Genomic DNA, 18,273 nt, shown 5'->3' with positions numbered 1-18,273 from the left:
GGCATGGTAAGAGGCCGGGGCAGGGAGTCCCGGGGACAGGGAGCGGGGGGTGGGAGGGTTGGATGGGTCAGAGATTCTGGGGAGCGGTCAGGGGACGGGAAACGGGGGGGTTGGTAGGGGGGAAGGCGGGGCCGGGGGGAGCCTCAGATTCTCATGGGGGCCCCTGCGGGGCCCAGGGCAAATTGCCCCACTTGCCCCCCCCCCGGTGGCCCTGGAGCTCGCAGCCCCCCCTTACCTTGCCGGCGGCTGCTCAAAGCGGCAGGTCAGGGAGCTAAGCTGCTGGCAGCTTGGCACGCTGCGGCTCTGGGGGAGGGGCCGGGGGAGGTCCCAGCTGGGACTCCTGGGAGCTCAGGTGGGGGACAGGACAGTCCCCGCGGGCCGAGTTGTTTGCCCACCCGCCCGGCCCTTTAACCGCCGGTTCTCCACCGACGTCTAATTTTAGCAACCGGTTCTTGCGAACCGGCTCCAGCTCACCACTGCATGCCATCCAACTCTACTCAAAGTCCTTATGTAAAAAGCAGGGCTCTCGCCTACACTAGGGAACTGGATCCAGAGCATTATGCCAGTTTAATCACAAGCTATTTAGTGCATCTGCATTCACCATGCTGAATCCATGTAAGTTATGCCCCCCTCCATACAGACTAATGTCCTGATCAATTCCCTGATCATTCCCACTCAGGCCTTGGCTACACTTGAGAATTCACAGCGCTGTGAAGCGCGAGTGTAGTCGCAGCGCTGCATGTACTCCACCTCTCTGAGGGGAATAGCTTGCAGTGCTGCAAGCGAGCGTGCAGCGCTGCAGGTGCTGATTACACTGGCGCTTTACAGCGCTGCACTCGGGGGGGGGGGGCGTTTTCACACCCCTGAGTGCAGCAAGTTGCAGCGCTGTACAGCGCCAGTGTAGCCAAGGCCTCAGTTCCCACAGTTGGTGCATCTGGGCGATTCCCCAAGGTCCCCAGTGCGCTGTGGTAGGACTAGTTGAATCCTTTCAGCTTCTCTGAGTCCACGCTGGCACTAAATCAGTTCAGATGAACTGGTTAGACCATTTGTAACCCACCTGTAGACAGTGATGGGAATTTCTGTGTGTGGGTGCACTGCTTAACAACTATTCTAAGGGCCTTAACCAGTTGAATTTTTCTAGTGTACATCAAGCTCTTTTTACAAGACAGTTTCACCTCATCCACACTAGCTAGCCAAACTATGTTGTAACTTTTACGCTCAGCAGGTAAACACCATTGGCTGAACTGAGTCCACAGAGCTCTTATAGAAGGTGCTTTCTATTTATTATTCACAGATCTTTCAACATCATCTCAGTCCCCAAGCGAGTTATCAGCAGATTTTGGATCTACATGCAGTGTTAGGTGTGCCCCAACGCCAGCAGTTAGTTATCACACAGTGATATTCATACAATCAGTTTTTAGACTTTGAACCACAGCAATAAAAAATATTTTCAGGAACCACTGGAAGAGGAGATAGCTGCTAAGGTGCTTCTATAGCCCCCAGAGTCATCGTAGCAACTGGGCAGGGCACCTCAGCGCCATTAGTGTATTTATCCTCACAACACTCCTGTGAGGTAGACAGCACTGTCCCCATTTAACAGATAGGGAACTAAGGCGCAGGCAGACTAAGGCCTTGTCTACACTACCAAGTTTTGTTGACAAAACAGGGAATGTGTACACACTGTGATGCAACTTTTGTTGGGGAAAATGCCTAGGTTTGGCGACAAAATAGATCCACCCCCATGAGAGATCAATCTTTTTCCTCTACATTTTTCTTAAAGTGCCAGTGTAGACACCACGCTTGATTTCATTGCTTTAATTGGCCGCCCTGAGGTGTCCCACAATGTCCATCATGACCACTCTGGTCAGCAGTTTGAACTCCACTGCCCTGCAGCCATGTAAACAACCATCTGCCCCTCCCCCTTAGAACCATCAGGAATTTTTGAAATTCCGAGAGGTCTCATCGCATCTTCCCAGGTGACCATGGCAGGTTATCACAGCAAACGCTCTCCCGCTTGGACCACTGCGCAGCTATTGGATCTGATCAGTATATGGACAGAGGAGGCTGTGCAGTCACAGCTGTGCTTGAGCCGTAGGAATTGGGATACCTAGGGGCACATTTCTCGAGGCTTGTGTGAAAAGGGCTATGATCGGGGGACGCTGCAGTGCAGAGTGAAGATAAAGGAGCTGAGGCAGGCATACCATAAGGCAAAGGAGGTAAACCGTTGCTCTGGTGCTTCACCTAAGACCTGCTGGTTCTATAAGGAGCTGGACGCTATCCTCAGTGGTGACCCCACCCTCACCGCCAAGAGCCCTGGGGATACTTCGGCAGGCCTGGCAGCGGTGGAAAGAGGACCTAACCCAGAGGATGAAGTTATTGATGAAGAGGTGGAGTTAGACAACGATATGGAGCTCCCAGCAGGGTCACCCGGTGGGGCAGGCACTCCAGAGGTGTCTAGCTAGTCTCAGCAGTTGCTCTCTGGCGAGCAAGAAGCAGGAGAGGAGATGCCCGGTAAGTGGCTGTAGTTTGCGTAGTGTGGAGGTGAGTTCAGGGTATAGAAATGTGGGAGGCTGGCTGCGTTTCTGTGAGCCGGACATTTCTCTGTGTAGCTAATCAGTACAGCGGAACAGGGTGTTAATGCATGCCGAGATCTCACAGGAATCCTGCAGAGAGATCTCCAGGAAAGTTTCCTGGAGGTAATTGGCAATCCTCTGCCGAAGGTTCCGTGGGAGAGCAGCTTTGTTCCTTCCCCCATTGTAGGACACTTTCCCGCGCCATTCAGCAATCACTTGTGCAGGGACCGAAGTGGCACACAGGTGAACAGCATAGGGAGCATGGAGTAGATGTGCCCTCATTTCCCTGTTTACCTTTAGCAGTGAGATGTCTGCTAGAAGGACCCCCGCCTGTGGAAAAGTGTGGGGAATTTTAGAATTTTTTCCCTAGTTGGCTGCACCACGACCCTTGCAGTGTGTGTGCTCTTTCCCCTCCATGTGCAGCACCATTTCCCCCCACCCCCGCCGACACTCACCATGCTTTGGGTGTTCACAGAGATGTGTGCTTGCCAAGGGTCAGTGAGAAAGTGATTGTTATGTTGCAAAAGGTGTATTTAACTGAAATATTTCAATGCTGTGTGTGAATTTAACAATCCCGCTTCTCTGCATTGTCCCTTGTGCTTCGGCAGATGCGTCCTTCAGGAACAACCCATGGACCCCGGCCGTCTCTGCCAGATAAAAAAGCGCCCAAGACAGAGCAAAGAAGACAGACGTGTTCCGGGAGGAACTGCTCTGCTCCAATGAAGAGAAACGGGAAAGCAAGGAGTGCTGGGAAGCTGAACGGCAGGACAGAAAAGAGAATCAGGAGTTTGTTAAGGACGCAACTGAGCAGATGATTAAAGTAATGGAGGAGCAAACACAGATGCTGAAGTCCTTAATAATGCTGCAGAGTCAGCAGATTGGTGCTCCCCCTCCCCGCAGCACATTCAGAACTCTTTTCCATGCCCCCCCAGACTCCGCCCACACTTTTCTTTCCACTGCCCCGGACTTCTCAGTTTCCCCTTCACTCCACCCCCTCAGACAACTTTCACAATGATGGCCGGACCTACACGCAGCTGTGAAAGTCTGCCCTTCCCTGGTTCCTCCTTTCCCCGCAGGCACCTGTGTGTTTGTGTGTGCTGTTTCTTGTGCAATAAAAGCAAAGTTTTCAAATGGTAACTTGTCTTTATTTGTTCCCTACAAATTGAGATAGCAGGCCCTACTAATACACACACAGGCAGTTTAATCATTTGCTTACTGTAATGTAAGGCCCCAAATATCACCTTTGCTTCCTAGGAAAACTACATGTAATGTACCATTGAAGCACCACTCACAGATATACACATTACTGGTTCTCATTTTCAAAGTGTTGCCTCAAAGCTTCCCTGATTCAAATTGCCCCCTTTGGGCTCCTCTGATAGCCCTGGTATCTGGCTGCTCAAAGTCAGCAACCAAGCGGTCTGCCTCAGCACTCCACCCCTGAGCAAATCTTTCACCCTTAGCTTCACAAAAATTATGCAACGTACAGCAGGCAGCTATGACCATGGGAATACTGTCCTCATTAAGGTCTAAACTGCCATAAAGGCATCTCCAGCACGCCTTTAATCTGCCAAAGGCACATTCAACGGTCATCCGGTACCTACTCAGCCTGTTGCTGAACCGCTCCTTACTGCTGTCCAGGTGTCCCGTGTAACGTTTCATGAGCCACGGCTGTAAGGGGTATGCCAAGTCTCCCAGGATCACTATGGGCATTTCAACATTCCCCACTGTAATCTTCTGGCTTGGAAAGAAAGTCCCCACTTGCAGCTTTCTGTACAGGTTGGTGTTCCTCAAGATGCGTGTCATGCACCTTCCCAGATCACACCACGTTGATGTCAGCGAAATGCCTATGGTGATCCACAAATGCCTGTAACACCATGGAGAAGTACCCCTTCCTATAGATGTACTCAGTTGCAAGGTGGTCTGGTGGCAAAATTGGAGTGTGTGTGCTATCTATCGCCCCTCCACAGTTAGGGAAACCCACTTATGCAAACCCGTTCACTATTTCACGCACATTTCCCAGAGTCACAGTCCTTCGTAGCAGGATGTGATTTATTGCCCTGCACACTTGCATTAACTCAGCCCCAACGGTTGACTTCCTCACTCCAAATTGGTTCGTGACCGACCAGTAGCAGTCTAGAGTCGCCAGCTTTCACACAGCGAATGCCACACGCTTCTCTACTGATAGGCCGGCTCTCATTTTGTTGTCCTTGCGCCACAGTGCAGGGGCGAGCTCTGCACACAGTTCCAGGAAGGTGGCTTTCCGCATCCGAAAGTTCTGTAGCCATTGCTCGTCATCCCACACCTGCATGACGATACAATCTCACTGTTCATTGCTTGTTTCCCCAAGCCCAAAAGCGACAGCCTACCCTATGCAGCTGTTCTGTGAATGCCAAAAGCAATCTAAAGTTGCTCCTATCCATATCACACAGCATGTCAAGCACCTGGGAGTCTTCTTTAGTTAGGAACTTCACGATTAACTGCACTGCCATGTCTTCATGACAGTTAACAGAGCATAGGAGAGCAGTGCACCGTCTCACAAAGATGCTGGGGTGCATAGCAAAGAAGGGCCATTGAAAAATGCCATGAAAGAAAGCTGGAAGTCCATGGAGTGCTGGGACAGAAAGCAATGCATCATGGGACATAGAGCCCAGTCCCAAGATGTACCACGACCCGCTTCGCCTTCCCACAACACCTAGCGACAGAAGGTGCATTGCTCACACTGTCAATGACAGTGCCCCAACTGTGGATGCGCTCTGCTGACAGAGGGAGCGAGTGTGAACATGTGATTCTGATTTTCATTATGCCAATTTCTGAGTGTCGACATCACCTTTCAGAGTAGCAGCCGTGTTAGTCTGTATCTGCAAAAAGAACAGGAGTACTTGTGGCACCTTGGAGACTAACAAATTTATTTGAGCATAAGCTTTCGTGGGCTACAGCCCACTTCTTCGGATGCATAGAATGGAACATATATTGAGGAGATATATATACACATAAAGAGAGCATGAAAAGGTGGGAGTTGTCTTACCAACTCCGAGAGGCCAATTAAGTAAGAGGGGGAAAAAAACTGGTGACAAGCTCTTCTAAAAACGATAGCGTAGCTAGAAACTTCATGGGCTAGGAGGTCTTTTCCATCTATCATTTCTACATTTCTCTGGTTTCCATTTCTCTGAGGGCTCAGTTTTTTGAAGCCGGAGTATCTCTGGCTATTATTAAGGCTTTTCCACAGTTGAGATCAAATATTGAGCCTGTTCAAGGGCAAATTAAATGATAGTTCATTTCCTGAAGCAGTAGGAGCCTCTCTCTCTGCTGCTGTAGCAACAGCAACGTGTTATGTGCAGGAAACTCAGTACTGAGCTGCCTCTAAAATAATCCTCCTTAGAACCAAAATGAACACCTTGTTGCTAGAAATAAAAGTCCCTTCCATCCCTCCCTCCCCCTCTCTTTTCCAGCAAACTTTAATGGATCCACAAAACCATTTACTCAGCTGTTTGTAGAGCAGCCTGCAAACATCACAGGGAAGCATCAGCATGTGAATAAACAAGGGGAAGGCATGGGCTGTTTAAAGGCAATTACAGGCTGGCTGAGTGCCAATGTTAGGAGGGGTGGGGGAAACAGCACACTCAAACAAGCTGTAACTCAAGTTCCTCTGAAAGATGCCATACTCCCTCTCTGCCCCCATTCATGCTCCACTGTCCCTACAGGAGCCAGTGAACACTCTGTCACCAAGGAACTGTCGACACACAACTTTGTGCTGCTTTAACTATACCGGTACAGTTAAGGGGGTGCCACGCCTCGCAGAGCGGATGCAGTTTTAGCAGTATACTTTGGGGCAAAGTAGACTCCGAATCCATCTCAGCAAATCACTGTCCTTATTGAGAATTAACACACCACTGATCTGTAGTTGAGAGAAAAGATCCACTGCATTCCAGTGCAGTCTGTTAGTCAGCACTCTGATTATGGCTGGGAAATCCTGGACTGGATTTCTGCAGCTAGCCAACATGCTCCATCCTTCCATCTCTCTGGTTACCAGGGCCACCCAGAGGATTCAGGGGGCCTGGGGCAAAGCAATTTCGGGGGCCCCTTCCATACAGAAAAGTTGCAATGCTATAGAATACTATATTCTCGTGGGGGCTCCTGTGGGGTCCGGGGCAAATTGCCCCACTTCCCCCCCCTCTGGGCAGCCCTGCTGGTTACCCCAGAAGGAAGGAGGTAGCCTCATCACAGATGAAGTTTAAAAGCAGTTTTGGGTTCACTCCCTCTATTTTCTCCCCATACAGTTTAAGGCCAGAAGGGACCATTAGATCATCTAGTCCAGTGGTTTTCACCCTTTTTTCATTTGCGGACCCCTAAAAAAATTTCAAATGGAGGTGCAGGTCCCTTTGGAAATCTTAGTCTGTGGACCCCCATGGGTCCACAGACCAGGCGTTGAAAACCACTGATCTAGTCTGACCACTTGCATAACACAGGCCAGATGATCTCACCTAGTAACCCTCTATTGAGCCCAATAACTGATTTGACTAAAGCAGAATCTTCCAAGTCAAGACTGGATGCCTTTCTGAAGGCATGAAGAGATGGAGAATCCACCACATGCCTTGTAGTTTGTTCCAATGGTTCCGCTCTTGCAGTGGCTCTGCCTGCTTCTTTAAGCTCATTAAATACTAGCAGAGTTCACAGGGAAGATGCCAGTCTGACAACTGCCCAAGGTAACGCAGGCTCACCGTCCGCTTCCCAGCATGTTCCCATGGCATCAGTGGGGTTGGGGGAACAACCAGAGCTGTGGTGTTTAAATTCGGCCTTTAAGATCTCAGCACTAAGAATGGGATCTTTCCAGTCCTCAGTTTTTAACAGAAATCGTGAGAATTTTCAGGAAAGCTATGGCCAAAGTGTCCAGACGTGACCAGTGATTTTTAGGCACCTCCATTTTTGGGTGCCCAACATGGTGATAATTTGAAGGGGCCTATTTTTTTTAACAGGGCAGGAGCTCAGCACTTTCTGAAAGTCAGGCCCTTTTAAGACCTCTCAAGTTGAGCAACTGAAAAATGAGGCTCATAAACAAAACAAAAAAACCAACCCCAAGCCACGACTCACTTCTGCAAAGGTAGGTTTAAATCTAAACTTCATGCTGGAAGTAGCCATGACAACCTCACATAGGATCTAATCCCATTCCTGCTGAAATGAGTCGATGGGTGCGTTGCTACTGATTGCAATGGCAGCAGGATCAGGGCCATACTAGTGCAACTGAACCAACTCCTCACGTCAGCCTCACACAAGTTACAAAACAGCATCGGTCTAGAAGGCCCCTACAATCAACCTGGAATCTAATTATCTCAGCACAGACACAGAGAAGGAAAGAATCTGAACAGGGAGATACAAGGAACACAAGTACAGACTGGCCCAAGCAGGATGGGGGGTGAAATACAACCTTGCTGCGAGATTAATGGCCATGGGCTGTGTGCTGGCTCCCCTCCCCTTGACCACAGATATTTAACACTCTCAGGGCTTGTCAATATGGGACAGTTTCACCCGTTATACAGGAATAATTATACCAGTATAGTTACACTAGTGTAACTCCCAGTGCGGACAATCCCTCGGGAGTGGATGGTGAAGAGGGGCAGCGTTTGCTACACATCCCAGTTTGCATCTGAGGACCGGGCACAGGGAGCACCGCACCCTTCTCTAGCCACTACAGCAGCCAGTTTCCTACAGTACTGATAACCCAGCCTCCTGGCTCACACAGCAGCCACAGGCTCAAGGGAAAGCAGCCTAATGGTTTCTCCTCCCCCAACACAGAGAAAGCCCTTGTCTACGGTGTGGATTTGTCCTTATTTCAGCCATCAGAGCAGCTACAGTAGACATGGGAAGCTGGGGGTTTGCACTGGTGTAGCTGCCTCAGTGGTTGGCAAATCCCCAGCATAGACAAGGCCAAGGGTGGGAGAGGACTCAAAGTGATGTGCCCCCCTGGAGGAGGAGAGGTTCCTAAACTCCCTTGCATACCACTGTGTGGGCTTCCTGGGATTACAAGGTGACTGGTGTCAGTGGGGCTACAGAACCCAAAATACAGCTTAAGTCTAGAGGGCAGCTCTGCCTCCTACAAGGCTGCATTTCAATACCCTTTTAAGTTCATCCCTCCCCACTCTAGTGCTTGATTTACTGCCACTGCAGAGGAATCTGCAAACACAAAGCCAAATGTTTTCCTGTAGTTATGCAGTTATTTAATTAAAAGACAGAGAACCAAACAGGGAGAAGAGGGTGGGAATCCAAACAGGGTTTTGGTTTTTTTTTAAAAGACAACACTGCTCAAAGTGTTTGTGGCACCTCAACCCACTATGTGATCAGTTCTATCTAAAGCAGTGATCTCAAACTCAAATCACTCCGAGGGCCACATGTGGACTAGTACATTGGCCCAAGGGCCGCATCACAGAAATCTTCCATGAGGCCCCGTCCCTGCCCCACCTCTTCCCCAAAGTCCCTGCCCCAACTCCACCCCCTCCCTGCCCCTATTCCAACCCTTTCCCCAAATCCCTGCCCCGGCCCCGCCTCTTCTCCACCTCCTCCCCAGAGCACGCTGTGTCCCTGCTCCCTCCTGGAAAGTCCTAAGTGCCATCAAACAGCTGTTTGGTGGCGGGAAAGCACTGGGAGGCAGGCGGAGGAGCAGGGACCCAGCACGCTGGGGGGCGGGAGGGGAGCTTGGCGGGCCACAGAAAATAACTCGGGGGGGGGGAGGGAGCAGGAGAGCTAGGCGGGCCGCTTGTGGCCCTCAGGCAGCGTGTTTGAAACCCCTGATCTAAAGCACCTCCTGCTCAGAGGTGGCACTTAGTTTGTGCTTGCGTTCTAAGAGCCCCAGACGCTGCTCTGCGACTGCATGCACAGCTCCCCATGACATCCGGGAGAGTTCAGGGTGCAGCCCTCAAGCAAGAAAGTAAACAATTAAACAGCAAGGCGCAGTTGTCGGGGGAGATGGATGTTAATTCTTCCCTTACAGATTCCACGGAGGCCAATGCAAGATACCAAGAGTGATTCACAACCCATGACTCACTCCCACTGCTCCTGGCACCTAAACTATGCTGTTGGCTGGACAGCATGTTCAAAATGCTGGCATGATTTTGTTTGCATAGCTTGGTTCTATGCAGCATGGAGATTCTGCTGAAGTCTTTCTTCCACTGTATTTCTTCCACTCTTGTGTTACCTTCACTGGAGACAAAAGCACCTTTGAAACACAGTGCTGCACACACCAAAGGCTACATCTGCTTTTAGAGTTTAGGGGTCACTAATCAGCCACTTTAAAAAAGAAAGATCCACAGCACACACATCATTTTAAAAGGTCACCAGAAATTCCTGCCTCCAGTTCATCCTGTCCCACTATTTTCACTGCATTCTGTGTGGATGAAATGTGCTAAATTGACATAAGTAGTCTATTATCATTTGTATATGGTATCTGAGCTCACAGTGCCATTGTGCTTGGCACTGTGTGTACACAGAGTAAGAGACGGTCCCTGCCCTGGAGAGCTTTCAATACGAATAGACAAGACAGACAAAGGAAGTATTATCCTCATTTTCCAGACAGGGAACTGAGGCACAGAGCGGTTAAGTGAGTCACCCAAGGTGACACAAGAAGTCTGTGGCAGAGACAGAAATTGAACCCAGAGCTAGGACCGTGCTTTGTTGGCAATAAACCTGGTTGGATGCCTTTGTACCTTAATGGATCTTGTGGTCATTGGTCGGTTCGCTCGAGGTCTGCTGCGACAGTTGTCTGCGCAGAGCTGGGACAGCACACAGAGAGAACAGACTCACACACGCAGCCAAACATCTAACCACATCCTCTTCAGCAGGTTTTTATACGTTGTACATTGAAGGGGATTTAGTACAGTGATAGTGCTTTGGTAACTGAGGAGCAAAGAGGCCCAGGAAACGGTTCTGATTGCATCTCACAGCAGCTTAAGTCCTTACATTTACAGTCTGTTAATGGCTCTGAACTTCTGCCAGGAAGAACGCTCATCTCACACATAAGGACCCCCCCAGCTTTCTATGGCTCAGTATCATTCGATGCAGCCCAAACCCGGCTTCAGATGCAGACAAGGAATGTGGCACTGTGATGTAGCGGAGCCCTGTAACACAGTTGTCTGACATAAGCCACATTCACCTTGCTCATTTGTCAGATTCAGATTTCAAATACATTAGCGACAAAGTCTCTCAAAGTTCTTCTCTTCTTCCCTGCCCACTCTGCTCCTGCACTCACCTGGGAGGGGGTATGTGCTGCAGTTGTAATTTCAACTGCATACACTGGCACCTACATCTTTTTTGAGAACATGAGTCTTTCACGCTGCAACTCTAGGAGCAGCATCAGTGCACGAATGGACACACACAGGCCAACATCTCTTCCAATGCTCTTCCTCCCTTGAGTACATGCTCTGTACACTCAGGCTTATACAGTTTATCTGCCCCCATGAGGGGACATGCAAAAAGTGCACTGACTATCATATGCATCGGGGGGGGGGAGGAAGCAGACTTTGTGCCTTTAATATTAGGCTCCAGCACCAAAAAAAAAAAAAAAAAAAAACCAACCTCCCCCCAGCATCTAATGCCAAGCAGCTACTTTGTTCCCAGCTTTCAGCGCTATTTGTTCCTACAGATCATAGATACTGTCGCCAAGATCAACCCACAAGTCTGGCTGACACCCCCTCTGGTCCTGCACTTACTGTATTTCTCATTCCCTTTTTCCCAGTGGTCGAGGTGCAACACACAACTGACAGTAGCATGGGTGGGTAAAAAAGGGCAGCTTTGTTATTAGACTCCATAGTACGTACTATCCTATGCCAGAATTGCCCTGCTGGATCAGATTGATGGCCCATCCTGTCCAGGATCCTGTCTCCAATGCTGGACAGCGTAGTTGCTGACTTTTTACTTTTCCAGGGATGCTCCACCCCAGTTTTACCCCAAGGTCCCGGCCCCACCCCTTCCCACCCCTGCTCACACACTATTTTTTTCCCCCATGGGTGCTCCAGCCCCAGAGCACCCCCGGAGCTGGAGCCTATGCTGGACAGTACCAGCTGTATCCGAGGAAGATGTAAGAATGGAATAACCTTAACTCGTGTGGGTAGTGGTTGGCATGTGCCCTGAAGCAGAAGATGACAGCTACATTTTATTATATGCCTCCGAGACCCAAAAGCACTTTCAGTCACCCACAGGGATTATTTCACCAATTGCTGAAATGTAGCCATTGCTAGAGTAGAACGTAGCAGCAACATCACACAACAGTTTACAGCAGAAAGTGAAGAATCCCATCACCTAGACCTGCAAGGGGAATTTAAGGTGGAAATAAGGATGGAGCTAATCAAGTCGCAATGTGGCTTTGACATCAAAGTGAAGGCCCTGACTCTTGCATAAAGTGCCACAGGGTCTTTAATAAATATAGTCCTGCTGCCTTTCCTTTGCTGTGCAGTAGTTTATTACACAGTAGCCAGGGCACAGGATTAACATGACTGACTGAAGTAGCTTTCTCTGCATGTCAAGCTGCTGAGATCATGAACAGGACAATCCAACATGCTGGTATGAGCAGGTTACTGGCAAAGGCTTAGGCACCAGGATGGAGCAGGAAATGAGAACATACGGTCACTTAGAGCTCTATTATGAGCGTGACACTTCTAAACAGGGGCTGGGTGCGAACTCCCTTAGCATCATATGGAATGAAGACCTAAGACTCTACCTGCACTTCTGCCAAGGAACCTCATTCTCAATCTGCAGTTCCCCATCCCCTCCAGTCCTCGTCCCACCCTCTATGCGAGTGAACCCCACTCAGGGCACCATGATGGGTGGGAGCGTTTCCCCAAATAGAGAAGTTTACAAATCCCCATCCAGGATGGCTATGTACACACAGTCACCGGGCTCCCAAAAGGGCACATATGGGGGAGGAAGGGACAGCATGGCCATGTTGCAAAGTAGGATTTGCTTCATTTATTAGGTTTGGCTGCAGTCAGAAGGTACGGCAGGGAAAGGAACACTTGGGGTGTAAGAAATTAAGAGGTATAGGTGGGTCCCAACAGCTGAGAGGACACAGGTGGGAAAGGGAGAATGCGAGAGATGCAGGGAGATCTAACCTCAACCCTCAGACTCCTGAAGTTTTGAAACTGTCAAGACTAAATTAATTTCCTGGTCTTGGTGGGAGCCCATTGGGACTGCTATGGTAGGGAGGGGCCTGACATATTGGTGGAGCCATCCTGCTTCATTCTGGCTGACACCAGTCCTCTGACCTAACTTGTCTGGGGGACACAGCCCAGATGCAGCAGCAGCAGCCCCTGGAGGTAACTGGGCATCGAGACTAGAAGTAGGAAGACAGCAGAAGGCTCCTGACTCCCATATAATTGGGCAGATGGTGATATAGGAGATGGGGGGAGCAAAAGCAGAGAGAGAATGGCAGGAATGCTGACAGGGGCTTGCAGGGCATAGAGAAAGAAAGGGGAGATGTGTAAATGCAGCTCTTTTCCTTTCTGATCCCACTCTTTCTTCAGCTTGTGTGTGTTACCTATGGGAAGTGCTGCACTGTATTACATGCACTGGACTCTACCTGCTATAAACTAACATGCCATAGGGGTGAGAGGGCAGTGGGGACAGCACCACAGCTTGAAGCCAGGTGAGGAAGCTACAATGAGATGCATGGAGAGATCTGACACGACAGTTTGCTTCCCGCTAATATTGGTAAAAGACACACGGAGGGTGGAGATATCCAGCCAGCTGTTTTCCTTCCCAAAAAACTCTCGCTGAGGGGAGTTTTAAAGTAACACTCACATTTAATATAAACACATGCATATTTAGCCAGAGGCAGAAGAAAGTAGCTCACTGCACCAAGTAGAGGAGAATTCAGGAAAACAAGGGCCAAAATTTTCAGAACTAATTAAGAGATTTTTAGGTACCCTGATTTTTGGCCACCTAGCTTGGGACAACATAAAGGGGCCGAGTTTTCTGAGGGTGAGCAAATACGTAGCTGCAGACTGTGTAACGTTCTCACAGAGTGAGCAGCTACAGCAACCGAGCTACAATTATTATTAGCTTCGTATAATCCAATCTGCCTCTTGAGAGCCCCACAAGAGGACCGTATTAGCCCTGCATCAGCCACCGAAGTCAGAAACATAGTTTTCCTCTCCAAAGAAAGGTGGCAGCTTCTGTCCATCCCCTCCCAAAGAATCTCTCATTTAAGCCTAGGGAGGCCACGCTGGAAATGTTCCTTGTGGAGCCAGGATTCAGACAGTAAGCACTTTATTATGCTTCAGGAGAGGCGATGTTAAGTGTGTAGGCATAGCATGAGGCTGAGTGGGAGCATGCCTGCACTCAGGGGTTTTCTGTAAATCATTTCCAGCCTGGGGAGATGGGGCGGGGCAGGGGGAAGAAATACACCCAGAGAAACAGCCCAGGCTGCATCTAGGCAAGGGAGAGAGAGAGTCTGTGCTAGTAAAGGTCATCACCACAGTTACTGTATTTGATCAGCAAGAGCAGACAGTGCTGTGCAGGGAGATCTGGGCCTGCCAGAGAGCCTGATGGAGGTGAGACACCCACAGTCTCACGCTGCACTTTGATTACAAAAAACACTGGTTTCATGAGAGCAATACAATATCATCCCCCTGGCCACCGCACTGCAAGGATGCATGTGACCATGAGCGCTGTTGCCACACATTGTACACGATAGTGGCCTCTCAGAGATGTGCTCTGAGCACAGTTCTAGAAGCCAGGAACTCTGTTGTTCTCATCTTAGCTGTAACACTGACTTTGCAGCAGCTTTAGGCAAGTTACTTAATTTGTCTGCCTCAGTTTCCTTATCCATAAAATTGCAACAATACTTCCCTACCTTGCAGGCACGTAAGCAGGCTTAAATGTTTTGAAGAAGGCAAGTGCCATACAAATGCTCAGTACGGGATGCCCACAAGGTGGTTCCTTTAACCCCAACAGACCCCAGGGCAGGGTGCAATCTGGCCAATTTTGCTATTGGGGAGTTCATGCTAATCAGTGCTCTGCTCCCTCTATACTGGCTGCACAGGGATGAAACCATTAGAACAAGCACTTCTGAAACACATCTGATCTCTGAGGACACTCAACACCAAGGGGAAGGGAGACTTTGCTGCCCACCCACTCTGGCAAAGAGGGCATGGGGTAGGAATTTAGAGCACGAGGGATACAGCTGAACTGAGCAGAGCAGGAATGAGTGAATGCAGAACCTGCTTGAGAACGGTAAGAAGAGCTCAAAGGAGGAGCCTAGGTACATGTGGTAACTTATCTCAGAACTACAGCAGGGCTGCAAGGCCTTTGTACCAAGCTGTGGGAGTGGAAAGTCTCATGGTGACTGTGGGAGACTGAACTAAATAGGCTCCTTTGGACTTCTCTATTGCCTTTCACGACACCAAACACAGGGAGACATGGACTAATTGATCTGGCACTGTAAAGTGGCCAGCTAGAGAACACTCAGAAGCTATTTCGCAAGCTTCTGCAAATGATACACAACAATTTCAGGCCAGGCAGTGAAAAATATTGAAACTATGGAGGGAAAAGGCCGTGGTATGAGAGGGGCTTTGTGGGTCAGAAGCTACAGATCTCAAAAAGCAGCTTAGCTCTCCTGGTCACAGTGTGGTAGTCTGTTACCACAGGCAGCTGCTGAGCTCAGTAACATTCACTTCCCTAACAGAAAAGAACAATTCCCTTTACTGCTGGAGGCACTGGATTTGTTAATCATGTTGATTTACAGTAGTGCCTAAAAGTGCCACCCAAGAACGCAGCCCCATTGGGCTAGCAACGTATAAACACAGTAGTAGAAGATGTGACATTTGACAGCCTATGTTATACAAAGAGGTCAGCATAGATTAAAGTAAAAAAGGCACCACTGTGAGCAAAGTCTATGAAATCTTATCCAGTTTGTTAGCTCAAGTAGAGTTGCAGATCAGTCACAGCACACAGAAGCTGCACCCATTTTGCCCTGAACTCCACTTTCCCTAGCCTATGGCAAGAGGCAGGTTAACAGCAGCATTATGGTAACCCACAGGCCTAAAGGCAAACTATGTTCTAGGTGCTATAAGGGGTTGTCTTCCTACCTTCACTGCAAACTAATACCCTGAGGCTGAAGTTTTAACTCAGAAGGGGCTTTTCTGAGTCTCCTCCATCGGCAGTAACCATTTTTAGACTGCCAAAGTCCAAGGGCAGGGATGGGGCAAACCTTTCTGCTCTGTCTTCATGTTGATTTAAACAATTGAGAGCACCTTTGGTCTGCATGTTAACTAGATGATATCTGTCACACTAGAAGCCTCCCTCAGAACCTAAGCCACTATTAAAACATCATGGACTGTAGAAGCCAGTTTTCTGACACTGGGGTCCCCAATGGTTGTCTTGTATGGCATAACTTTAGCAAAATGGCTGCCACCATGCATCACCTCTGTAACCTTTAATTAAACCCTTGATCGGTGGGAAGGGCTGATCTTTAGCACCTTGTGAAACCCCAGAGCAAGAAAGGGGATGGGGGGGAGGGGGAGAAATGAGTTACAGGGTTTTTAATAGGTTTCAGAGTAGCAGCCGTGTTAGTCTGTATCCGCAAAAAGAACAGGAGTACTTGTGGCACCTTAGAGACTAACAAATTTATTAGAGCATAAGCTTTCGTGGGCTACAACCCACTTCTTTGGATTTTTAATAGGGCATCCAGAGGTTTCTCGGTTAAATATACTCCTCCTCAAAACCAACAAGCTGCTGCAATGGGATGGATTAATTATCAAGGGCTTCTATGATCAAGACATCCTGACTGCTGTCTATCCTTTTCACTAGATGCCATGAAGCAAAGCCTGCTGGGGAATGCTCTGCATGTCAAGCAACAGGATGGTGCTAAAGTGACACACAGCCAGCACAGCTCCTGCTAGTTTCAAAATGGGAGACAGGGAGAACACATAAGCAGCACGTGGAGCATAACAATTGATTGGATTTCCTGGTAAATATTTTCTTCCCCCCAAGGATTTCACCAGTATTTCAACCTGAAGGCCAAATCTTATTTATACAGAAGTGGAGCCTTAAACAAACCAGAAGTGAAGAGAGATAAGCTCTGTACAACAAAGTCAAGAGACTACGCCGAACCCCTGTAGCAAGACAACCCCTAAGGATTTCCTAGCGAGAGGAAGTCATGTTAAAAAAAAAAAAAAAAAAGGCAATCACAACATAGAAACTCGTCTCTCAATAGGGAGGGAAATGGTCTGGTGAACTAAGCTCTAGAGCTGGCCACAGGAGATCACCGACAACATGTGCGCCCTGGGGCAAGTCCCTTAACTGCTTTATGCCTCCCATGGCTCTGGAGAAATTAAAAGGGTTTCTCATGAGACATCTCCAAGGCTGCATGGAAATTCGTGGCCTCCAAGGGAACAGCGGGGCATTGCCCCGGGGCGTTGGGAACGCTCTCGAGTCACAGTCTGAGCCACCCCTTGATTCACGGCGTGGTTAAAAGAAAAACAAAAACCACAAACTTGTCATTTCTGCACCTCGCCGAGTTTGTTCCAGTTGAAAGCGCCAGTGAAGAGTGCCTTGCAGCAGGGAGAGCTCGGCCCTTCCCAAACCGCCTTTTCCAAAACTGGAAGCGAGAGCCCCTGGGCGAGGCGAGGGGCCGGGGAAGAGTTTAGCCGCCCCCATGTAAACAAAACGCGCCGTGGGTGGCAAGGAAACACACACGGGAAGGTGCTTTACCACGGCCCCCTCCCTCTCGGGGAAATCCCCGGAGAGCGTTTCACGTGCCCATCTCTGACTAAGGCCAACAAACACGGGCTCCGATCCTCCTCTGCTAGCCCTGGAAAGCGAAGGCTGGGGGGGGGGGGGACAGGGCTTCCTTTGTTGCTGCTGCTGTTTCAGGTACGCTTCCCCCTGCCACCCCCCGCGCCAGCAGCTCCTTGCTTTGGCCATCGCGCGCTTCTCCCCTGCAGACAGAGCCCGAGAGCCCCGCGCGCCTCCCTTTACCTGTTCCTGGCGAGCGGAGTCCCGACCCCCTGGGGCAGGAGAGCAAGTCCCACCTTCTCTCCGCCGGAGCTGCTGCGGCAGTGAAAACAGGCAGCGCGAGCCGTGCTTTGCAGCCGCTGCTCCAAACCCCTCCCAGTCCCCACAGCGCCAGCCAGCAGCTGCTCCAATGCTTAACTGTTTGAATAAACTCTGATCCGTCTCTCCCGTAACCCAGAGACCCCTAGTGGGCAGAGGGACTAGAATTGCCTAGTGCGCTCTGGAGGCAGAGCAGGTCTGTATCAGCTTGAGAATTTGTCTCTCTCACCCACAGAATTTGGGCCAATAAAAGCTATAACCTCCCCCACCTTGTCTCTCTAATAGCCTGGGACTCACATGGCTACAACAACACTGCACTCAGCACGACACAGTGAATCCCTAGACAGAGAATAAGACTAATTTTAATGTTTTAATTTAAACTTTATTATTTTTCAAAAGGCCCAGGCAAACTGGTCATTGAAAGTTACCAGATACTTTAACCTCAAGAAAAGTCAGCTGTACAACAAAACATTTGTTCTGGGTGTTTTGTGTGTGTGTGTACACATGTGTACCTGCACACACTTTTCTGCCACATTCCTAAGTGGCCAGTGCACTTTGAGGATCAGACTTAACCCTCCAAACAGCTGGAGCAGGGAGTGGGCAGGAGAAGATAAAGAAGAGAGGGAGGGAAATGCTTAGCCTGTGATTTTTGACACACATTGAC

General features: G+C 49.4%; 1 protein-coding gene across 1 annotated transcript in view; it reads right to left on the bottom strand.

The window, feature by feature from the left end:
• Positions 1 to 17,607, bottom strand: part of CD151 (CD151 molecule (Raph blood group)) — a 54,159-nt gene extending 36,552 nt beyond the window's left edge. Inside the window, exon 1 of the mRNA XM_065403779.1 lies at positions 17,535 to 17,607. The gene's annotated coding sequence lies outside the window, so the exon portion shown is untranslated. The remainder of the gene's footprint in view (positions 1 to 17,534) is intronic.
• Positions 17,608 to 18,273: the final 666 nt, after the last annotated feature.

This window comes from Emys orbicularis, chromosome 4, assembly GCF_028017835.1.
Source record: "Emys orbicularis isolate rEmyOrb1 chromosome 4, rEmyOrb1.hap1, whole genome shotgun sequence".
In the NCBI taxonomy this organism is placed as follows: Eukaryota; Metazoa; Chordata; order Testudines; family Emydidae; genus Emys; species Emys orbicularis.
This window is presented reverse-complemented; position numbering and strand designations above follow the sequence as displayed.